The sequence below is a fragment of the Siphateles boraxobius genome, unplaced genomic scaffold, assembly GCF_051911475.1.
Source record: "Siphateles boraxobius isolate OS27281-9 unplaced genomic scaffold, OSU_SipBor_1 6, whole genome shotgun sequence".
Taxonomy (NCBI): Eukaryota; Metazoa; Chordata; class Actinopteri; order Cypriniformes; family Leuciscidae; genus Siphateles; species Siphateles boraxobius.
The window spans coordinates 38,898,561-38,922,236 of NW_027509186.1; the positions used below are offsets into that span (position 1 = coordinate 38,898,561).

General features: G+C 41.7%; 1 long non-coding RNA gene and 1 pseudogene across 1 annotated transcript in view; both read left to right on the top strand.

Annotated features, from left to right (window-relative positions):
• LOC143715731 (uncharacterized) overlaps window positions 1-8,549 on the top strand; it is a 436,623-nt gene extending 428,074 nt beyond the window's left edge. The window contains exons 3-4 of the long non-coding RNA XR_013195879.1: window positions 7,082-7,266; window positions 8,335-8,549. This is a non-coding gene — a long non-coding RNA (uncharacterized LOC143715731). The remainder of the gene's footprint in view (window positions 1-7,081; window positions 7,267-8,334) is intronic.
• Window positions 8,550-10,087: 1,538 nt separating this feature from the next.
• Window positions 10,088-11,255, top strand: LOC143715470 (uncharacterized; annotated as a pseudogene).
• Window positions 11,256-23,676: the final 12,421 nt, after the last annotated feature.

Here is a 23,676-nt window from a genome sequence, read left to right on the forward strand (position 1 = left end):
CAATGTGTGAGGGTGAAAAATGTATTGTCCTCTTTGAAGCCCAGCACAACTGGGGTCCCGCAAGGATCAATTCTGGGACCCTTGTTGTTCAGTATTTATATCAATGATCTTCCGGCTGTGTGCAAGGGTGTAGACATCATCATGTACGCAGATGATGCTGTCATCTACGTACATGGGAGGGATACGGAGCAAGTAGCCACTAAATTGTCCTCAGCCATGGACAAAATAAGTAACTGGCTAAACTCTTCTTGCTTAACACTTAATACTGAAAAAACTGTTGGAATGTATTTCGCTAAGTCCAAAAAATTTGAAGATATGCCTAACATCTATTTTAATGGACAAAAAATTACCATCGTGACAGAGACTAAATATTTAGGTATCCATTTAGATAAAACGTTAAGTTTTAAAAAACATATTAAAAAAATGTCTAACTCCATTAAATATAAAATTTCTATTTTCAAACATATTAGGAATAGTTTGACAATTGAAGCATCTTTCATGTATTTTAATGCCATGATTTCTTCACACATCACCTATTGTTTGTCCTGTTGGTCACAGGCCAACGAGACCACACTTAAACCGCTTAGATCAGTCTATAATCAGGCGTTAAAGGTGCTTGACAGAAAAGCCCCTCGCTGTCATCATTGCAGTATTTTAAGTAAATATAAAGTATTAAGTTTTGACTCCCTAATTCGATTTACAAATTTGAGAACTGTTTTTAAAATTGTTAATAATATTGCTCCACTCTCAATGAAAAAATTCATAAAACTTTATTCTGAACAAACCGAACATCCCGGTCCACTGCTCACAGAAATTGTGCTATCCCGAAAAGATCCTCCGCCTTTGCACAGACAGCTTATTCATTTAAAAGTATTAAACAATGGAATCAACTTCCTAACAATCTAAAGTTGTCTGTAGATTTAAATAATTTTTCTCAAAACTTAAAGAAACACATTCTTGATAACCAGCTGTGTCAGCATCAGCATATTTAAAAGGTACAAATGTTATTTTTAAAGTAAATGTTTTTGACTTTGTTGTATATATTATAGGCTGTGATGGTCTTTTGATTAGTTCTTTCATCTTGAACATCTGATTGTTTTTAAATGACCATTGTTGGACTAATATTATATGTACTTGCTAAGTACTATTGATAGTTATTTTGTAATGTAATGTTGTAAATATTGTGTGTACCTGCCCGGGGACTGCAGATGAAAATTAGCTTCGGCTAACTCTGGTACAAAACATCTTTTCGTAAGATCAATGTATTTTGTACGTTGTCCCTGGTAAATAAATAAAGTAAAAAAAAAAAAAAAAAAAAAAAAAAAATTTTTAAAAAAACCTGTGTAAGGGGCTTTGGCAAGTTTGTTGCATCTACAGTGCTGTCGGTACAAGGTGTGTCACCCGGAACTGCTACGTGTGATTCCTCACTAGAATCTGCCTCAGCTGTAGTCAGAACATCAACCCTGTCTGTGTTCTCCTGCTCTCCCTCAGATGCAATGTCTGTATCACTACCTACAGTTATAGTGGTAAACAGTGCACAGTCTGGGATCTCATTCTGAAATCAGAATCGCATTAAGTTATAGTCAAATCTATTTTGTTTTTATTTTATTTTTTCACACTACAGATCATTTCCAAAAAAAAAAACATGTTAAGAGTGAATGTATGTACTGATGACGGTATAGTTACATATCTGTATTGCATTTGGTTTACATTATTTGTTAATGCTTTAGAATATGGTTCCTTCGTTAATGAAGAATTTCACAGGAGCAAATGAGTAACAATATTAACAATCTAGTAACTAGTCAAAGTCATAACTTCTTTTGTATGACCTGCTTTGTCCTTAAAAAAGTTCCTATTTGATGTTTCAATCCATATGTATGGAAAAACATGAAATGTGTTCTTATGGTTTTTATTTATTTCACAGATATAGTTAGATACATGTGTATATATGGTGACTATATCCATATATGTATTCATGTATGTGACTATATCCATGCAAACCATATAGGAACATGTGTTGTGCATATATTGTTACCAGGTTCCTGCAAATTCCTTACCTTCAATGACTTAAAAAGCATGCTTGGTGAGACAGGTGTGACTACAGCGGGTAAGATGGGCTCCCTACTCTGAATTGCTCTTTGTCGGACAGGCTTGGAAAAGTCTATGTCTGCTACTTGTGGCGTGATGGTAAGGCGGAGAGCAAGATGATAACTACGATAAGCAGAAAAAAAACTCACATTAAGGTACTCAATGTCTTCACTGTAGCCAACTACGCCACCTAGGGACTTCCACCCCATATACCAATAATCAGAATCAAAAACCCCAGGTTCGTTCTCCCCAGAGAGGACTGAGACCGTTCTGCCAGTTAAAACAAATTTTTATTATGGTAAAATATAATTCACATGACAATCACTAATAAGTACCCTCAATACATTTACCTTTTACATTACCCACACATACGAAAAAAAGGTACTTAAAATAAAGAAAAGAAAGAAAATAAAGATTCAACACAGAGGGCAGCACTCGGGTCATCAGAGACACTAACAGGGAAAAAGAATCCGGCCCCACCCCAACCAGTAATCACTCACTACAACCACACACACACACACACACATTGGTGTTGCACACTAGAAAGGAAATGAGAAACACACTCATGTGTTAAACACTACACCCCAATAGAGAGGTGGGCAACGTACCCCTCTACCAATGGCCACCAGTGACCCCCAAGCGCTTACCAAAAAGAAAAATTTATAAATAAACCCCAAAGGCAAATGTAGATACCCTAAATTATTGTACAAACAATTGCTTGTCCTTCAGTAAACTTCCCCAACAGGAAGCACTTCGTCTACAAAATACAAGTATATATATATATATATATAAATAAATACATAAATAAAAGAGGAAGATCAAAACTAATAAAGAAATACCACAAAACAAATTAATCAAAATAAAACACAATTCACAATGGAAACAAAACAGCAGCGTAATCCGGGTCCGTGTGTCCTGGCATTACAGATACGCTTACACCGCTCAGAGCTGGAAGCAAGCCTGTTACGTCCCTCCGACCTGCACGCACACACACACAGCCGTGAGTTTTAAGTTTTTCTTTATACAAACATGAAACGTAGCCTGGTAATACCAGACTCTGCTACTTCACTTTGCTTCGTACACAGAGTCTGGGATAGCATAATAGAGAAGCGTTTTCTCTCTCGCTAGGGGGCGCGTACTGAAGTTTAAAATCATTGGTTACCCGTAAGCCAATCAGATAAGTTTGTTTATGACGTATGTTATGCGCCGACACAGCCGCATCGAACCACAGACATCATGCATTGAACTCAAATCTATGATCGAACTTCCACTGTAAACACTTGATGATGCGAGCGAAATACCCGAGTGAACATGGCTGTAAACGACTTTTTTGATCTGTGAGTGATGTAATAGAATGACTGCTGCGCTTGACAGGGCAGAGAGAGAGAGAGAGAGAGAGAGAGAGAGAGAGAGAGAGAGAGCCCCGGCCGCGCGCGCGCACTCCCCCGTCTACAAACAACAAGAGCGCTGTCTTGCTCTCTCTCCCTCGCGCATATTCATAAAAATCAATCGACAAGATAGTAAGAGGTCGGAAGACCGCGGTTTCACGTGGAGCATTTGGAGATTTTTTGAGATTATAGACTCTAGGAACAACATCTCAATGAACAACATCTCAACTATAAAGGCCTGTCTCATATAAGTTAGACGCCTATCTCAAGTACAAGCCGGTGCAGTTCGACGATTTGGGCAAATAAAAGCCCGGGCTATTATTTGAAGTTTTACGGTATTTAAGACCTGGAAAAGAAAAGAGACACTGACCTGTCAAAAGGCTCCCCAGTCTCTCGCTGACGATCGGTAATAGTTGATAAATTAAACTTTTCCCAAAGGGAGTAGGGCCACAACATCACCTCCATTCAAAATGTTTAATACACACTCTTCGTGTTCGGGCTTCAGTTTGCTAATGCCGGGAATATTCTCCACAACAGAGCGAATTGCATCCGCGTCTCCATATCAGCGGTCGTTTTCGATTTCCCTGACCTAATCTTAAACACGGCGCTTACCGACTACGTCACGGCTTTCAGCCCGCCCTCTGTTCGTTGATTGGCCAGGCTGTTTTCAGGCCGGTGGAAAACAGAAAGATAGGCTGCTATCTCAGACTGACTACAGGAGCGAAATGAAATTAGCGGAAGTAGGAAGTCTGACGTAGTCAGGCTACATGACACGGTCCACCAGAAAAGAGATCATACTCACTGCGTTAACAATGATTTTAACACGACTATACAGGCTCTCGCTGCACTCGGACTGTGTAGTGACTGCAGAACATAGGCTTTAAATTACACACCAATATTAGGAAATCACATTCCACGTCTCATAGATTCACATACCTGATCGAACAATGAACGGAATAAATGCCCCGGACCACACGACTCCACTAGGAAAAGGCAAACAGGATGCCAAAAGCAACGTGCACACCCAGCCATTTGAACGCTGTGCTTTTATTTAGAAGCGCAATCATGGTAATGATCAACCAGCCAGTTACCGCTAAATCTACTGGGCAGATAATTCCAGTTCTCCACCAGGGGGAGTTATCGGGGAAATTCCCAATCCACTACATACTGGTTTTGGATCAATCTAAAACAAAGTGGGATTATACATTTACTGCGAGTATCTACTTTTATATAAAAGCAGCAACACGCCCCTTATGAAAATTAACTATGGTTATTAACCAAATAAAAGCAGTAGTAACCATGTTTTTGTTTCGTTTTTTGATACTCATTTGTATAACCACAGTTTTATTATAAATGCCATGGTTAAACTATGGTTACTGTTGCAAATTATTGTTAATTTTGTGGTTACCATGGTTTAACTACAATAATCATGTTTTCTATTTGCAGTAAAACCATAGTTAATTTTCATAAGGGATGTGAATAGAATTAGAATTTTAATTTAATATGAAATAGAACACAAAAACAAACAAAACAACACGTTAGCCAGAATTGAATTTCATGCACCTTCTTTTTTATTCGTGACCACATGCAGGGCTCAGATGTCACAGATGGAGCATTCAAACCTTCTCTAACACACTGTTCCACAGCAACCAGGATCGCAGCAACATGGCTACACACTTCACCTAACCTAACCACAAATATTTCCAAACGTATGAAATAATTAATTATGCAGTAGGTAATAGAACACAACAATTCGTTTACTAGAGGATTAGCAATGCGATTTAGTATTTGGATAGTCATTTACCCTGCCATGCAAGTGCAATGCCCACTAATAACCTCCCCGGTCACCTTAGCAACGAACCACGCAGAGTACGTTTTTGACAATGTCTGACTTGCTCCAACTTCACCAAACACAAGACAAACATCGTCCACATTGTAGGAACAAATGTTTCCAACTTTTCCACTAAGGAAGTAGTTGTAAGCATCTAGGCTACGATATGCCTTGACCGCTTCTCTCGTGTAGACACACTCGGTCTCAACCAGATAATGGTACACGTCTGGATACGACACTTCAGGTAAATGTTTTACATTCTGAGTGAATAGTTGTCGCCTCAGCGTATGATTTAAAGGGTCCGGTAATTCCACGCTATCGCATATTTGAATTTCCTTTAAATATCTTAACTGTTCTGTTTTAGCTAGACTTAAAAAGTATGTGCTAGTCATTTTGTTTTGACAGCTCTGTGGTTTAAAAATGGCGACACCGGAAGTGCTTCAGGGCCAGACATGCGCAGTAGCAGTCCAACACGTTTGTTATTGTTTACGTCCTTGAAATGGTCTATAATTAAGGATGTTATGATCTTTATAAAAGAAACTCAAGATTTAGGTTTTATTATTTTATTTTAATTTTTGATTTATTTTATTCATTTATTTTTTGTTTAATAACATATGTACTATATAAAATGACATCCCAATGAGTTTACACCCGAATCCAGAAGATGGCGGATAATACACTGATCCTCTTTGCGAAGTTTTGTTTTGCCCTGGTGAACATCTCTGAGCGTTTCTGCCTGTGGTTTTGTCTTCCCTTGGATTACTCTTGGACTGTTTATTCTCTTCGTGATTCTTTGCTTCCTGCTTTGTTTCTATTGCGGACTGATTTATGTAAGTTTGCTGCCTGACCTAAACTTATGCCTGTTTACAGATTACGAGTTGCTTTGTCTCTACTGTTGTATTTGCTGGTTATTGACCCTGATTGTACGACCAAGATTACAATAAAGCTGCGAATGATCCTCACTTTGCTGAAGCCTCGTTACAATTAAGTGCAGTTTTGAGTTTATATTATGGAAGTGCCATAAAACCGGGATAAGGTTATGTATGCGTTTTCCTGCTTTCCTTAAAGGGATAGTTCACTTTGAAATTATTTTTTGATATGTTTTAGCTTACCTCAAGGGCATCCAAGATGTAGGTGTCTTTGTTTCCACAGTATTTTCAATTTTGATATTTTTAGGTCAAACCGTTCTTGTCTGTCAGTCATATAATGCAGGTATATGGGGTCCACCCCAAAGAGCATGCACAGAGAAGTCCAAATTAAACATGATTTAATGACTCCTAAATGTAAGTACACATTGATGGCCTGAGACACTAAACGAGCGGTTTGTGTGAGAAAACGAACAGTATTTATATCATTTTTACCTCTTGTAATCACAGTCACGTCCAAGTACTCTGAGGGCGCGGGCGCTTCGGTCTGCGCAAGCGCCGGAGAGCGCCGGAAGTGATCTCTCGCGTGTGTACATCTCTGTGGAGATGTAAACATATTTATTCATATCGAGAACATCTTCCATTGCGATTTCCTGTATATCTAAATATGTTTAGATCTTCACAGTGAAAGGTAAAACTTCCGAAATCTCTGTGTAAACAATGAGTGACGTACACGCGCGAGAGATCACTTCCGGCGCTTTCATGGCTGGTGTACCGGAACACCAACACGCCACTAAAAAGCAAAAACGTCTCTGCAGGACGGGAGGAGTGGGTGGGGAAATATACATTTTATAATATATAAAAATAGGTTTGGTTAAGGTTTGAAATCTTTTTATCTTTTATTATAGGCTATGTAGTCTAATATCAGATACTGGGAATATTCCCATCATCCTACAAGAGAAAGACAAACTCCAGGAGTAGCAGCTGAAATCTGTGTGACTGTTAAAGATGGAGTTTATTAAAGAGGAGATTGAAGACATGAGTGATCCAGAACCATCCAGAATAAAACATGAAGATACTGAGGAACAAAAAGGTTGGTGTCCATTCTTGATTTTTCATTATGACTGCTTTGGTAAATGTGAATTAATAAGCATTAAATGGATGATAAAGGATGGAGAAATACATCTAAATGATCACAACCTTGTATCCACCTTATTCCTGACGAGCTTACTGCGTTTTGAATTATGGGCGGCACTTCCGGTTTGGGGAACTCCCATTCAAAAAGACTGAAACGAATCATTTCAAATCATAAGGTTGCCCTACAAATAAAGCTGATCCGTCAGTTTGACTCAATGAGCTAACAGTTTTCTTTCATGTTTTATCTAAGAATAACATCAGAATAACGTAACACTTAGTATTTTAACGTGACATGTTATAACAAGAATATCTATAGTAGGAGCTCTGCATTCTTTTCCTCATGATTATTTTCTTTTTTACTTTTGAATTTCGCTGTAATAGTATGATAATATACTGCACATTTGTGGTCTGTTCTCCCGATTTAATTTACGATGTAGCCTATACCAATTCACTGGAATACTCCCCAAATCCTGCACGTCTCTTTCCAGGTTTGGTTTCACAGGTAAATTTACAATTTATTATCTGTCAAAATGACTGAAATCACTTTAAAATAGTATCACGCAATGCTCAAGTAAAACATTTTTTTATTATTAAGGCAACGTATGTTACATAATACAGATTACCGCCGATGTTGCTGTGGAAAGATACTTTTTCATAGATTATTCATGGTCTGTTGAAAGTACCTTGTTTACGGTTTTACACTTTTAAATGTCCTTTTAATGTTCAATGGTTGAAGGGTAAGTAGAATAATGTAATGTCATCGTACACGGTTTAAAAATATATTATTGCGTCCAGAGCTAGTCTTTCACTGATTGTTTACAGCTTAACGGAAATTACACCCATAATTCGCGAAAAGCGTCATGGGGCGCAGGAATACTGTGGATATGGCAGTTTTCAAACATATTTTAACTATATTAACAAGTTAATGACAGAACAAAAAGTGAAAGATCTGATCTCTGTTGCTTTCTGTTAATAAATAAGGGTTCAATTGAACTGATTCTAACTGTATTTCTGTGTATTTTAGACCAGGTGAGAGTGAAAGAGCAAAGACAAGAACTGAATGAAGTGGAGGAGGAACATCGTAACTTTACAATTCAAAGAACAAAATCCAAAAAGACGCACACCTGCACTCAGTGTGGAAAGAGTTTCTCACACAAAGGAAACCTTAACACACACATGAGAATTCACACTGGAGAGAAACTGTATACATGCACTCAGTGTGGAAAGAGTTTTTACTGATAGATCAGCTCTCCATAAACATCTGCACATTCACTCTGGAGATAAAGCATTTAAATGTGATCAGTGTGGTAAAGGGCTTCAAGAAAGGCCATTCAACCGAGACTGCACTATTGTCGGTCACAGAAGCCCTGCGGATCGCAAAAGCTGCTTCCAAATCTTCAGTTCTCATTCTGCTGGATCTTTCTGCTGCCTTCAACACTGTGAATCATCAGATCCTTCTTTCCACCCTCTCTTCACTGGGCAGCAAAGGAACTTCCCTCCACTGGTTTGAGTCCTATCACAGGTAGGTCCTTCAGGGTTACATGGAGAGGCGAGGTATCCAAAGCACATCAACTGAACACAGGGGTTCCTCAGAGTTCAGTGCTTGGACCGCTCCTCTTTTCCATCTACACCACATCATTTGGACCCATCATACAGGCACATGGTTTCTCTTACCATTGCTATGCTGATGACAACCAGCTCTACCTCTCATTTCAACCAGATGATCCCACAGTAGCTGCACGTATCTCAAGCTGTCTGGCGGACATCTCGGCATGGATGAAGTAACATCACCTGCAGCTCAACCTGGCGAAGACTGAGCTTCTCGTCCTTCCTGCAAAGCCGTCTCTACAGCACGACTTCACTATCCAGCTAGAGTCATCCTCAATCACCCCATCAAGGTCGGTCAGAAATCTTGGAGTAATATTTGATGACCAGCTGACCTTCACAGACTACATTACAAAGACAGCTCGATCATGCAGGTTTGCCATGTATAACATCAGGAAAATCAGGCCTCTCCTAACTGAGCATGCAACACAACTTCTCTTCCAGGCCCTGGTTATTTCTAGGCTTGATTACTGCAATGCTCTTCTAGCTGGACTTCCATCATGTGTTACTAAACCTCTACAAATGATCCAGAATGCTGCAGCCCGCCTTGTCTTCAACGAGCCCAAAAGGGCTCACGTCACTCCTCTGTTCATCTCACTGCATTGGCTACCACTCGCTGCTCGCATCAAATTCAAACCTTTGACGCTTACTTACAGATCTACCACAGACTCAGCTCCGTCCTACTTTCACTCGCTCCTACAGGTCTACATCCCTACCAGAAGCCTACAATCGGCCAAGGGGCGACGGCTCATGGTGCCATCACAGCGAGGCACTAAATCAATCTCCAGAACATTCTCATTCACGGTTCCATGCTGGTGGAATGATCTCCCCACCCTCGTCCGTAATGCAGAATCCCTAACAGCATTCAAAAGACAACTGAAAACTCATCTCTTCTGTGAGTACTTAACATTAAAAAAAAATAAAAAAAAATAAAAAAAAATTCTTCTCTTTTAAAACTTTCCTTCCCTTTTAAATCTTCCCTCTTCTGGCTTTTGCTACTCTGAGCAATGCCTGAACTTTGTATTTTGAGCACTTCTTGCGTCGTTCTTCCCTCTTCACGATGACTCACTTGCTTTAGTCATCAGATGTAAGTCGCTTTGGATAAAAGCGTCTGCTAAATGACTAAATGTAAATGTAAATGTAAAGGTTTTAATTTGTCATCACAACTAAAACAACACCTGAAAGTTCATTCAGATGAGAAGCCTTATGTGTGTTCTCTCTGTGGAAAAAGTTTTTCAAGGCTGGACAGTTTTAAACTGCACCAGAAAACACACAATGAAGTGAGAGATTATATGTGTTGTGACTGTTGGAAGAGCTTTACTACATCTGAGAATCTGAAACAGCACCAAAGAATTCATACTGGAGAAAAACCTTACAAGTGCTCATATTGTGATAAGAGTTTCACTCGGTCTGGAAACCTGAAAGAACACGAGCGAGTTCATACTGGAGAGAAGCCGTACCACTGTACTCAGTGTGAGAAGAGTTTCACTAGTGAATTAGGTCTCATTTATCATCTGCACATTCACTCTGGAGAAAAACCATTTAACTGTGATCAGTGTGGTAAAGATTTTATTGCATCATCACAACTAAAAAAACACCAGGAAGTTCATTCAGATGAGAAGCCTTATGTGTGTTCTCTCTGTGGAAAGAGTTTTTCACGACTGGAATGTTTTTAAAAGCACAAGAAAACACACAATGAATTGAAAGATTATATGTGCTGTGACTGTGGGAAGAGCTTTACTAGAGCTGACAATCTGAAACGAAACCAAATAATTCATACTGGAGAAAAACCTTTGCAAAAACAAGTGCTCATATTGTGACAAGATTTTTTCTCGGTCTGGACACCTGAAAGAACACGAGCGAGTTCATACTGGAGAAAAGCCGTACGAATGTACTTAGTGTGTGAAGAGTTTCACCCAATCAAGTAATCTAGTGAATCATATTAAAAAGCATTGTTCTGTCACAGTGAGCAAATGTTTTGTTAGATTCACAAAGTAAATGTCTAGTTAGTTAACTAATAAACTAGTGTTGCTGTGAAATGCCACAAGATTTGTGTTTTAAATGTTAGAGAACAATAAAGAAAATTATTGAAAATTATTTTGATTGAATGCTTACTCTAAGAAATACCAAAATTAAAAGAGACTGGAAACAAATGTAAAAAAACAACAACAATCAGTTATTGTTAATATATGAAACAATTTCATGAATTTGATCAGTTTTTTACATTTGTTTTAGTTACATAAAGCCTGTTATTACATAAACAGATGCATGTACTATAAAGTACATCTGTACAATGACTCTGTACAATTACAACAAATAAAATGACCATTTCACTGACAATGTGTGATTTTGTAAATAAAAGGTTTCTACAGATCCAATAATTAAAATAAATGAGAATCAGGTAAAGCAAACGTATAGTGAAATAAACTTTAATTCTGGGACGTTAGTTTTGTGGAAGTTGTTTTTGAGTTGTAACTTTCTGACTTGTTATTTAGCTGTCAGTGTAAGGCAGTTCTTTGTCTAGTAAAACAACAACCACAAAAACGTCCTGTGGCCTGTTGCACAAAGCAGGTTTCAGTTGCTAACAGGTAAAGTTTGAGATTAGTTTGAGCAAACTCTGGCTTTTTCAGGCTCAAGAAAGTGGATTGGTTTTTAGTTGTGTTCATCACCATGGTAACTTACACTACACGACTGCTGTTCTGGAGAAGGTTTTATTCTGGGTTAGAGATCGCAGCCCAAAACTGGACCAATCAGTGCAGTGACATGTATCTGATACAATAAAGCCACTCCCCCTTTATCTCTCACTCCAAATCAATCAGATCTGATATTTGATAGACAGATCTCACTTGTTTTCTGTTATTAAATCAGGGTTCACTTGAAAATTCTCATTTATCCTCCATAACTCATTCTAACAAAAATAAAAAATCTGTAAACAAATGCGAGTTTAATCAAACACAAAAATATACAAAATTCGTGTTGGATCCTGCATCCTATGATATTAAAGGGTCATGAAACCCCCCTCTTTCAGCTCAAGTCTAGCTCACAATCTTTTTTAAAAATGCAACTTAAATGGGCGTGGATGGCTGTGAGAAGAAGGGAGGGAGTGGGTGTGGCACGGCAAAGGAGAGGGGGGGAACTGTCATCAGCCAGTGGCCCATGCATATCGACTGTCACTAAAAATCTGTGGAAGACATGAGGAAATGCTAGATTTTTTTTTATAGCTGGCAAAGTTAAAGTCTAATGAAATACACTGACACTTTATTATTGTCCTTTCAAAAGTAACTGAATGCCCTGCTACATATATTAGACTATAGTTGTCATGGTACTATAGATCACAGGAAGCAAATGCGAGTGAAGATTTCTTTATTTTAACTCAGTCCAAAGCAGTAGCCAGAAGACACGGTGACGCAGGGACTTCAATGGTCAACCCGATGAGTGTAGACAAACGGTGTGAAGAATCCCAGGTGAACGAAGAACACACTCCAAACACGATAACACTCCACGGAACACGAGACGATCAGGAACAGGATAACCAGACAGGGACACACCAAACAAAGATCTGACAAGGATGAGAGAACAGCAGTGAGTATAAATAGTGTGGTGGTGATCGACTGCAGCTGGTGATGTGATGATGAACAGCTGGAGCGGATCAGGTAATGCCATACAGACACGCCCCTCACACACGTGCGTTCATACAACAACATAAACACGAGACAAGAAGGGACAGAGAAAACGTCTACCGTGACGGTACCCCTCCTCCTAAGAACGCCTCCTGGCGTTCTCAGACTCCCTTACCTGTCGATTGTAATCATCGATAAGAGAGTGATCCAGAATGTCTCTAGCAGGAACCCAACTTCTCTCCTCCGGACCGTAACCTTCCCAGTCCACCAAGTACTGGAATCCGCGCCCCCTCCGTCTAGAGTCCAGAATCCGATTGACCGAATAGGATGGTTCCCCATCTACAAGTCGCGGCGGTGGGGGAACCGGGACTGGCGGATTAATGCGAGCATAAAACATGGGCTTGACTTTGGATACATGGAACACGGGATGAATTCTCTTGTACGCAAGAGGAAGTTTGAGGCGGACTGCCACTGGACTAACAATCTTGGTAACAGCAAACGGGCCAATAAATTTGGGAGCAAGTTTATTCGAGACGGATCGGAGAGGAATGTTCTTGGTAGAAAGCCACACTTTGGAACCGACGACGTATACGGGAGGACTCCGCCGGTGGCGATCGGCCTTGGCCTTGGTGTGAGCTCCCACTTGGAGTAGAGTCTCACGGGCTCTAGTCCAAGTGCGCTGACACCTCTGGATGAAGGCGTGAGCGGAGGGGACCGCGACTTCGGATTCCAGACTAGGAAAAATTGGTGGCTGGTAACCTACACTACACTCAAACGGAGATAGGCCCGTAGATGACACTGGTAACGTATTGTGGGCGTACTCCACCATTGACAGTTGCTGACTGCAAGAGGAAGGGTTCTTGGAAACCATACATCGCAACGTTCTTTCCAAATCTTGGTTGGCTCTCTCAGTTTGACCATTGCTCTGAGGGTGAAACCCAGAGGACAAACTAACCGTCGCCCCCAGTAATTTACAAAATTCTCGCCAAAATTTGGACACAAATTGGGGACCCCTGTCGGAAACCACGTCTATCGGGAGGCCATGTAACCGAAAGACGTGGTCTACGATAGTTACCGCTGTCTCCTTAGCTGAAGGTAATTTGGGTAAGGGGATGAAATGTGCTGCCTTCGAGAATCGGTCCACCACAGTTAAAACCACTGTGTTACCCTGAGAGGGTGGGAGGGCGGTAATGAAATCTAGAGCGATATGGGACCAGGGTCTCAAAGGCACCGGCAGCGGCTGAAGTAACCCATCTGGAGGTCGATTGGAAGACTTACCAATGGCACAAACTGAGCAAGCCAAAACAAAATCGTGAATGTCGCGAGCCAAACGTGGCCACCAAAACCGTTGCTTGACTGAAAAACCAGTGCGATTAACTCCTGGATGACAAGCTACGTTGGAATTGTGACCCCACTGGATAACGTCCGACCGTAATCCCTCCGGCACAAACAAACGATTCGGTGGACAACCGGGCGGAGGCGTTACCCCTTCTAAGGCCCTCTTGACCTTCGCTTCGATCTCCCATGTGAGTGTTGAAACAAATATGGTCTCGGGTAAAATACACTCGGGAGTAGACGGGCGTTCGGAAAAATCAAATATGCGAGATAAAGAGTCCGGCTTGATGTTCTTAGAACCCGGACGGTAAGATAGAGTAAAATCAAATCGACCGAAAAAAAGTGCCCACCGAGCCTGCCTGGAGTTCAATCTTTTGGCAGTTCTGATGTATTCTAGATTCTTATGATCAGTCCAGACGATAAAAGGTACCCCCGACCCTTCTAACCAGTGGCGCCATTCCTCCAACGCCAACTTGACTGCCAACAACTCTCTGTTACCAATGTCATAATTGCGTTCGGCTGGGGATAATCGATGTGAAAAAAAACGCGCAAGGATGCATCTTGTCGTCCACAGGTGAACGCTGGGATAACACTGCTCCTACTCCCACCTCTGACGCGTCGACCTCCACCACAAACTGACGTGATGAATCAGGGGTTATAAGAATAGGAGCTGAAACGAAGCGGCTCTTCAGTTTAACGAACACAGCCTCGGCTGATTCGGACCACCTGAACGTAGTTCGGGGGGAGGTCAAGGCAGTCAGAGGCGCGACTAGCTGGCTGAAATTGCGAATGAAACGCCGGTAAAAATTGGCAAACCCCAGAAACCTCAACAGGGCCTTGCGAGAATCTGGACTTGGCCAATCCACCACAGCCTTGATCTTCTCAGGATCCATCCGCATTCCCTCGGACGACACGATGTAGCCTAAAAAAGGAACAGACTGTGCATGAAAATCGCATTTCTCCGCCATGACAAAAAGCCCATTCTCTAGCAACCTCTGAAGCACTCGTCGGACGTGCTGCACATGCTCCTGGAGAGACGAAGAAAAAATCAAAATGTCATCCAGGTAGACATATATGAACTGATCGATCATGTCTCGCAGCACGTCATTAACCAGTGCCTGGAAAACTGCTGGGGAGTTGGACAGCCCGAACGGCATAACCAAATATTCAAAATGCCCCCTAGGGGTGTTAAAAGCAGATTTCCATTCATCTCCCTCCCTAATGCGAACCAAATGATAAGCGTTACGTAAGTCCAATTTTGTGAAGATAGATGCTCCCTGCAACCTCTCGAAGGCTGAAGACATTAACGGCAAAGGATAAGTATTCTTTACCGTGATGTTATTCAACCCTCGGTAGTCAATGCAAGGTCGCAAAGATCCATCCTTCTTCCCCACAAAAAAGAATCCCGCCCCCGCTGGAGAAGAGGAAGGGCGAATGAATTTGGCTACTAGAGAATCAGAAATATATTTCTCCATAGCCTCTCTTTCAGGAATCGAAAGTGAATATAACTTGCCTTTAGGCGGAGACTTACCTGGCAGTAAATCTATAGCACAGTCATAGGGACGATGCGGAGGGAGAGAAGCAGCACGAGACTTACTGAACACTTCCTTCAGATCCAGATACTCCACAGGCACGTTAGTCAAATCCCCTGTTTCCTCCTGCAACACAGAAACAGGTACAGACGGACAAGCAGACACAAGACAAGACTTAAGACTTCCTTATTCCACTCCAGCACAGCTTTATGAATCCAGTCCACACGGGGGTTGTGTTTGATCAGCCAAGGATGTCCGAGAACAACGGGTGCCAAAGGTGAGTCCAAAATAAAAAAAGAAATAGTCTCGGTGTGATTGCCAGAAGTAATGAGTGTGATGTCTTCAGTGGTGTGCGAAATGGTGGGAAGTTCTTGACCAGTTAATGCATGAACAGAAATCCTGTGAGTGAGGGGTCGAAGGGGAATCTGGAATGTGCGTGCGAAATTAGAATCCATAAAATTACCTTCCGCCCCGGAATCCAACAGTGCAGAACAATCGTGCTGGTTGGTTGACCATCTCAGTCTTACCGAGAGGAGGGTGGAGGTAGATGTAGCTGATGAGGTCTTCCTGGCGGAGATCCCACCCGATAGTAGCCTCATGTTTACTATCGGGCTTGGCCTTTTACCGGGCAGTTGTACGCAAAGTGACCAGTCCCTCCACAGTAAAGGTAAAGGCCCTGGGACCTCCGCCTCTCCCTCTCCTCTCGGGAAAGCCGAGCTCGACCCACCTGCATGGGCTCGTGATCGTCGACGGGGCTGACCACGCCCCTGCCGCTGGATCGCCGGCCGTCGAAATCTCCGAGAGGGCGGGTGGAAGTTGCTCTGCGCTCGACTCTGGACAGTCGAGCGTCCACCCGCAGGGCAAGGTCGATCAAGCCATTGAGATTGGTGGGGAGATCCAGGGCATAGATCTCCTTCTGGACGTGGTCAGCCAGCCCATGCAGGAACATGTCCCACTGCGCCTCCTCGTTCCAGCCACACTCCGCCGCCAGGGTCCTGAACTCGATCGAGTAATCCGATACTGAACGTTCTCCTTGACGGAGTTCAGCCAATGTCCTGGCCGCTTCTCTTCCTGATACCGCTCGATCAAACACCTTCCTCATCTCCTCCGCGAGGGACTGGAACGAGGAACAGCATGGGTTCTGGTTCTCCCACACCGCCGTTCCCCAGAGTGCCGCTCTCCCAGTCAGCAGTGTCAGCACGAATGCCACTTTCGTTTGTTCATTGAAAAAAGTGCGTGGCTGTAAGGCAAAGTGCATGGAACAACGGGTTAAGAATGCTCTGCAATGTGAAGGCTCACCCGAATAGGCTTCTGGAACCGGTAACCGAGGCTCCGACTGGGAGGGGCTTCCAGGTGGTGCGGAGGGAACGGCAGGTGTGGGGGGCGCAGCGGGGATACGTAGGCGCTGGATCTGCTGGGTGAGCTCAGACACCTGCGTCACCAAGGCTTGAACTGCGCGCCTCGTGTCGCCGATCTCCTTCTCTTGGGAATTCATTCTTTGAATGCTGTGATGTACAAAATCATCAATGGACCGTGACGCACTCGCTGCTCCCATTTCATGGTCAGATCTTTCTGTCATGGTACTATAGATCACAGGAAGCAAATGCGAGTGAAGATTTCTTTATTTTAACTCAATCCAAAGCAGTAGCCAGAAGACACGGTGACGCAGGGACTTCAATGGTCAACCCGATGAGTGAAGACAAACGGTGTGAAGAATCCCAGGTGAACGAAGAACACACTCCAAACACGATAACACTCCACGGAACACGAGACGATCAGGAACAGGATAAACAGACAGGGACACACCAAACAAAGATCTGACAAGGATGAGAGAACAGCAGTGAGTATAAATAGTGTGGTGGTGATCGACTGCAGCTGGTGATGTGATGATGAACAGCTGGAGCGGATCAGGTAATGCCATACAGACACGCCCCTCACACACGTGCGTTCATACAACATAAACACGAGACAAGAAGGGACAGAGAAAACGTCTACCGGGACAATAGTAATCATATTTCTATTTACAACATATTAATGTACATGTCTAATTATAATGTCATTATAAAATATAAATTTGTTTATATACACACTATAAATGCATATATTTGAAAATAATTAATTTTCCGCTTGAAAAAACGTTCCGTGCATAACGTTAGCCTATAGATCTTGGCGCCCCCTGAACCCCAATGACACGACAACGACGACACCTTGCACACGGTCTCTCGCTCGCTGCCGGGCGCGCGCGCGGTTTGAAGCACAATAGCTGTCTCGCATGCACGCTCGCTCTAGATAGATTACGGGATATTATTACTAATTTGCGGTAACTAGTCGATCACGAGTGGCTCAACAGGTAGATATATAGATAAACTCATCTTTCAGGCATTTGACTGACCGGGTTGACACTTCAGCGTGAGAAATCGGGGGGTTGGCGCGAGAGCGTGAGAACTGGGTCAATTGCGTGTCTCACGCTCAATGCGTGAGAGTTGGCAGCCCTGGATTAGATGTGTCCATGGTTGATGGCCAACCAGCCGCATGGAGCCAGAGTCTAGCCCTGGCAGCATCGCGGGGAAATATATTCAACCCACTTTGACTTTTGCACCACGAAAACAAACACTTGCGTCCCATGATTGTCTCTCTCCTCTACTACGCGATATCACAGTTTGACGTGTCTGTAATTGGAAAGATCCACGTGGTGTCATAAATAATTAAGAGACAGTGTCTTCTCATACAATATGAAAATTCAGTCTCTAATTATGAGAGACCGATGAGTCATCAACACACTATACAGTGCTCTGCCACTTCACAGTCTGCGATGAAGATTTTTAACCCGGAAAACGAAAATAGCGGAAAAAAACTAAAATGTAACGATTTTTACCCTACTATTAAATCTAACAGATGCTAATATTGTCTTCAATGGTGTTCAACACATATACCTCTGTTAAAATCTCAGAAAATTTGTTTTAGGGTTTTATTACCCTTTAAACCTTCATCTTGTGTTACCTGTATCGTTTAATCACACGTTTTATCCATAAATGACAAACAAGATGGTAAGAAAACTGTTTCGCCCTTATTTCCTTTACGTGAACCAGTTCAAGTTCAATCTTCCGTCACAACAAGTGTGCGTAACCATTATAGAAACAGAACAGAAATGATACATAAAAAACATAGGAAATTATACTGAAATATATAAATATAGGAAATATCAGAATTGCCTCTCAAAGAAAGTTACAAAAATTATACTTTCAGTTAGTACCTGCTAAATCCACTCTAAGCAAAAAATAATATACACATTATGGATGCAAGTACAGTGCGACTGTTGGACATCCACCTGGTCAAATTAAATCCTCCTGATGCAGTCCAAATCCAAATCCAAGATGGCGTAACTGTGCAACCGTTATTTGTCTCTGTCTCTGTATACAATCCTCGTTTTGCTTTTGTTTTGCTTCACCTACGATTCCATAAGTTACGAGCTAAGCAATTTATTCGTCAACATCTCATTCTGCTATTATGTGGTATTTTTATTTATTTATTTATTTATTTTTCTCCTGCATATAACGCATTACCGTAAGCTTCTGTTGTTGTACGTCACATGCATCACACACATGACCAGTGTCGGCCAGTAGTGAGCCTACGTGTGGCGTAGCTTTACGCAATCACACTAGGTTAACTGACTAGAGGCCCACAGAGAAGGAAATGAATAGTTGAAATAAAGCCGTTATTTTAGTTTGTTTTTGCGCACAAAAAGTATTTTTGTCACTTGATAAACTTAAGATTGAGCCACTGTAGTCACTTGGACTATTTTAACGATGCCTTTAATAACTTTTCGGGGCTGGCAAGTTGCAATCCCTGAAGAAGCCTATGGACTAGTATGGAGGAGTGACCCAGCTCTCAGATTTCATAAAAAATATCTTAATTCGTGTTCCGAAGATGAACGATGGCCTTACGGGGTTGAAACAACATGAGGGTGAGTAAATACTGACAGAATTTTCATTTTTGGGTGACCTATCCCTTTAAACTGGGATATGCTCAACCCCCCAGTCACTTTACTTTCTAAGCTTGATGCACTCAACCTTACACAGATTATAAATGAACCTACCAGGTTCAACCACAAATCAGCGACGAAGGGAACCCTCATAGACGTTGCCCTGACTAACTTGCCTTGTAAATATACCTCTGCTGTTTACAACCAGGATCTTAGCGATCACTGCCTTATTGTCTGCGTCAGTAATGTGACCGGGGTCAAACGACCACCCCTCATCTCCGTCAAACGCTGTCTAAAGCACTTCAGCGAACAGGTTTTTTTTAAATGACCTGAACGCTATTTCTTGGTTAAAAATGAATCTCATCCCGTCAGTAGAAGACGCTTGGCTGTACTTCAAAAGTGCATTTCTCTCTATTCTGAATATGCATGCCCCTTTTAAAAAGTTTAGTACGAAAGATAGATGCAGTCCTTGGTTCACCACAGAACTGACCTCCCTCAATCAACACAAAAATTGTGTTGAAGAATTTCCTCTTAGGTAGAAACTAAATTTAGGCCTTTAGGCCACCAAATGAATATTAACAGGTCTTTGTCTTTAACAGGAACTCTGACCTGATGAAACATCCCCTCTACATCTGCTGCAAGGGCAATCGGCTTATGTCTGAATCTCATCAGCACACCAATGAGAGAATTATTCAAGTTGGGTCCTTGCAACAGTTGAGAGTTGAGTGATTTTCCTGGATAGGTAGTTGTGCAGTCAAACACCACTCAAAGTTTATGTTTCTGTGGGTGATACACTGCATGATGTGGGATGTACCAGATTCCAAATTTCACTAGCAGGAATTTTATCAGCATGACCTTTGAGTAACATGTCCTCCATGAAACTACAATAGTCCTTGTGGAAAGCTGAATTTCTTTTGAATTTCATTTTCAAAAATTGAGCGCGCAGAGAAGCAATAAAATAATTGTTGGGAAACACGAAGTCCTTTTTTTTCAATGGACGGTCAATTCAGTAATGTCAATCAACAAGCCCAGACTGTTATACAGACTCCAAAAACTGTCAATCTTTTATGGACATTTCTAAATTTTCAGCTTGTTTACATTCAGGAAAATCATAACTCATTTGCTGTTGAATTAAGTTCTCCAGGCTTACCACTGGAATCCTGTTTGCCATCACCTGTGGCCATACTGTGTTTCTGTTAGTTTGGATGTTCCCTATTCCCAAAGGTCCATTTACAATCCAGCCCAGGATGGTCTTGACAGCATAAGGCTCATCTTCCCTGCTATTGATGACTTTCCATGTCTCAAGAATCTTGGGTACATTTGTTCCTATTAGTGAGCCGATACCTGCATCAATCTGAGGAAGATGAACCTCCTGAAGGTATTTACATTCCTTAACATCCTTCTGTTGTGGAATGTTTTCTCTTTTAACTGAAATCTCTTTTTGTGAGAACACCTGAGGGAGATCAACAAAATTGTTCTCATTCAGTCCGCTTATTTCCAGTTCGGTGAAAACGTGTACTTACAGACCTTCCCTGTCCCATGGTACGCCGCAGGGTGTTTGTTTTCCTACCAGTTAGCTTTAATTCCTTCATTAGCTGTTCTGCACAAAATCTTGCAGAACTGCCTGGGTCCAAGAAGGTGTAGGTCGTAACCTCATGATCGCTTTTTTTTTTACTTAACTCTCTAACTGTTTCAGTCACAACCACACCTGACTCCAACCTCGAATTTGGGATATTTGTAATAATATTATCAATGATAGACTTGGATGAGTGAGCTTCTCTAGTATATCTATTAATGGTTGGTATAAAGGAGGAGGAGTGAAGAGTGTTCATGAAATCATTTTTAATAGGACCATCCCTAGAGATGTCAATATTAAAATCCCCAAGGATTATACAGTTGTGATTTTTCCTATTGATGTAAAAAAGAGTTTCCTCAAATTTACTAGTAAAAATAATAAGGGTTCACATCAGGGGGCGATACACTATGCCAACAATGAGATTACTGGTTGCATTAATACTTATGTCAACAAACAATGAATCTGTTTGTTCATCATCCAAGGCCAAATTGTCACAGACATTGGCCTGGAATCTTGATTTAACATAAAGACACACACCTCCACCCATTCTACCTAATCTGTTCTTGTAATAAAGTTTATAGCCCTTAAGGTTAAAAGAATCACAGTATGACCTATCATTTAACCAGGTTTCACTGCAAGCAATTACATCAAAACTACAACCTGATGCAGACAGCATTGACACTAATTGATCATAATGTTTAGCTAGGCTTCTGATATTAATATGGACCACCGAAAAGTTATTATTCATACTTAAGTATTTAAGATTTTCTAGGTCATATTGCTTGCGAGTGATATATGCACCAATGTCACTGCAGTGCCGAACCTCCCCATCAAGATCATCCAATTCATCCAAACCCATCCAAAAGCGACAGACCTAGTCCTACATCCAACATCCATGATAAGGCATACACATAAAGCATTCAATCCTAAGTACAAAAAAAAAAAAAAATACATACACACTTGCCTAGATGCACTCTCTTTTGCACCTTGCTCCATTTACACCCACGACCACGCCCACACACACCCACTCACAACCACAAGTAGATTTATGTAGGGCACAAACTGACACATTTGACACATCTCAACACCCACATTTATGAGTTTAATTAATTAGTCAATCACTGGGTATGCATGAATAATTTTTGTTCATCAAGGAAAAAAAACCCACAAAAAAAACAAGGAGTTAGTCTCATGAACATATAAGGTCTTTTCACCTATTTAAGATATCAAAGCAGTTTTGAATAGAAAAAAATATTTAAAAAAAACAGTTGTCAAAGCCTATTCAAATAACCACACAGGTCACCAACCAGCCAGTTTAAGGCAATGTCTTAACATATTGCTTTGCTTCTGAAACCGAAGAAAAGTACATCCTACCTCCCTCCTTAAGTTTGATAAAAAATTTGGCAGGGATTAGAAGCATTGGTCTAAGTCCGCGTTTGTACAGCTCCGACATCACCTCTCTATATTCCTTCCGTTGCGCCACAATTTCAGGTGGATAATCCTCGTAAACTGAGATGAGATGGGATTGGAGGTACTTGTGAAGCCGGATAATGACCGACCGTGGTCTCTGACCTGGTTGTGGTTTGGCAGATGGAGTTCGATGAGCCCATTCGCACTCAGGCGGGGAATCCAGGATGTGTCCAAACACCTCGGCCAGCATTTTGGAGTAAAAGACTGTCGGCTGTTGCTGTGTTTCGATGGATTCAGGTAGGCCAACCACCCTGATATGATGTCGACGATGCCTAGATTCCAAGTCACTTACTTTCGCAAGTAGCTTGGTATTGCTATCACTTAATTTGACACAGTTTGCTTCTAGTGTTGCCAAGCGTGAATCTTGTTGAGTTGCATTTTTCTCGAGTTCGCCGATCGTCACTGAATGCGCTGCAACAGTAGCCTATCATGAATTCGATCCAGTTTATGCTCAAGCTTTGCAAACGTTTCTTTAAAGTCCAGTGTTAATGTTTCTCGGTGTTCTTCGAGAAGTTTGGCGATGGACGCCAAAGTCAGAGCCCCGCAATCTTCAACAGATGCTGGGTCAGGGGCATCTGGTTTACTTTTAGAGGGTCTAGGCATGTTTGAGCGTTTGGTATAATGGTCAGGTAATTTAGGTCGTAGGTAGTAATGTTCAGATCAAATTATATGTTCTTACATGTTCTTAGAAGAAGTTTGACTGCATAATTGCTGGTGGTATTGAGACACCAAGTATATCGTGCAACTTCACGTCGGCCATCTATATATATATATAGTTGAAATTCACAGACCACATTGCTAGAACTGCCCGGTCCTGCAGATTTGCCTTGCACAACATTAGGAGGATCAGGCCCTTCCTTACAGAGCATGCCACACAACTCCTTGTCCAAGCACTTGTTTTATCCAGACTGGACTATTGTAATGCTCTCCTGGCTGGTCTTCCCGCTTGCTCTGTCAAACCTCTACAATTGATCCAGAATGCTGCAGCCAGAGTAGTCTTTAATGAGCCAAAGAGAGCACACGTCACTCCTCTCCTCACTAAATTGCACTGATTGCCAGTTGCCGCTCGCATTAAATTCAAGGCACTGACGTTTGACTACAGAACAACCACTGGCTCTGCTCCCTTTTACCTAAACTCATTACTTCAGACTTATGTGCCATCCAGAAACTTGCAATCTGCTAGCGAATGTCGTCTTGTGGTACCATCTCAAAGAGGCACAAAATCTCTTTCTCTGACCTTTTCCAT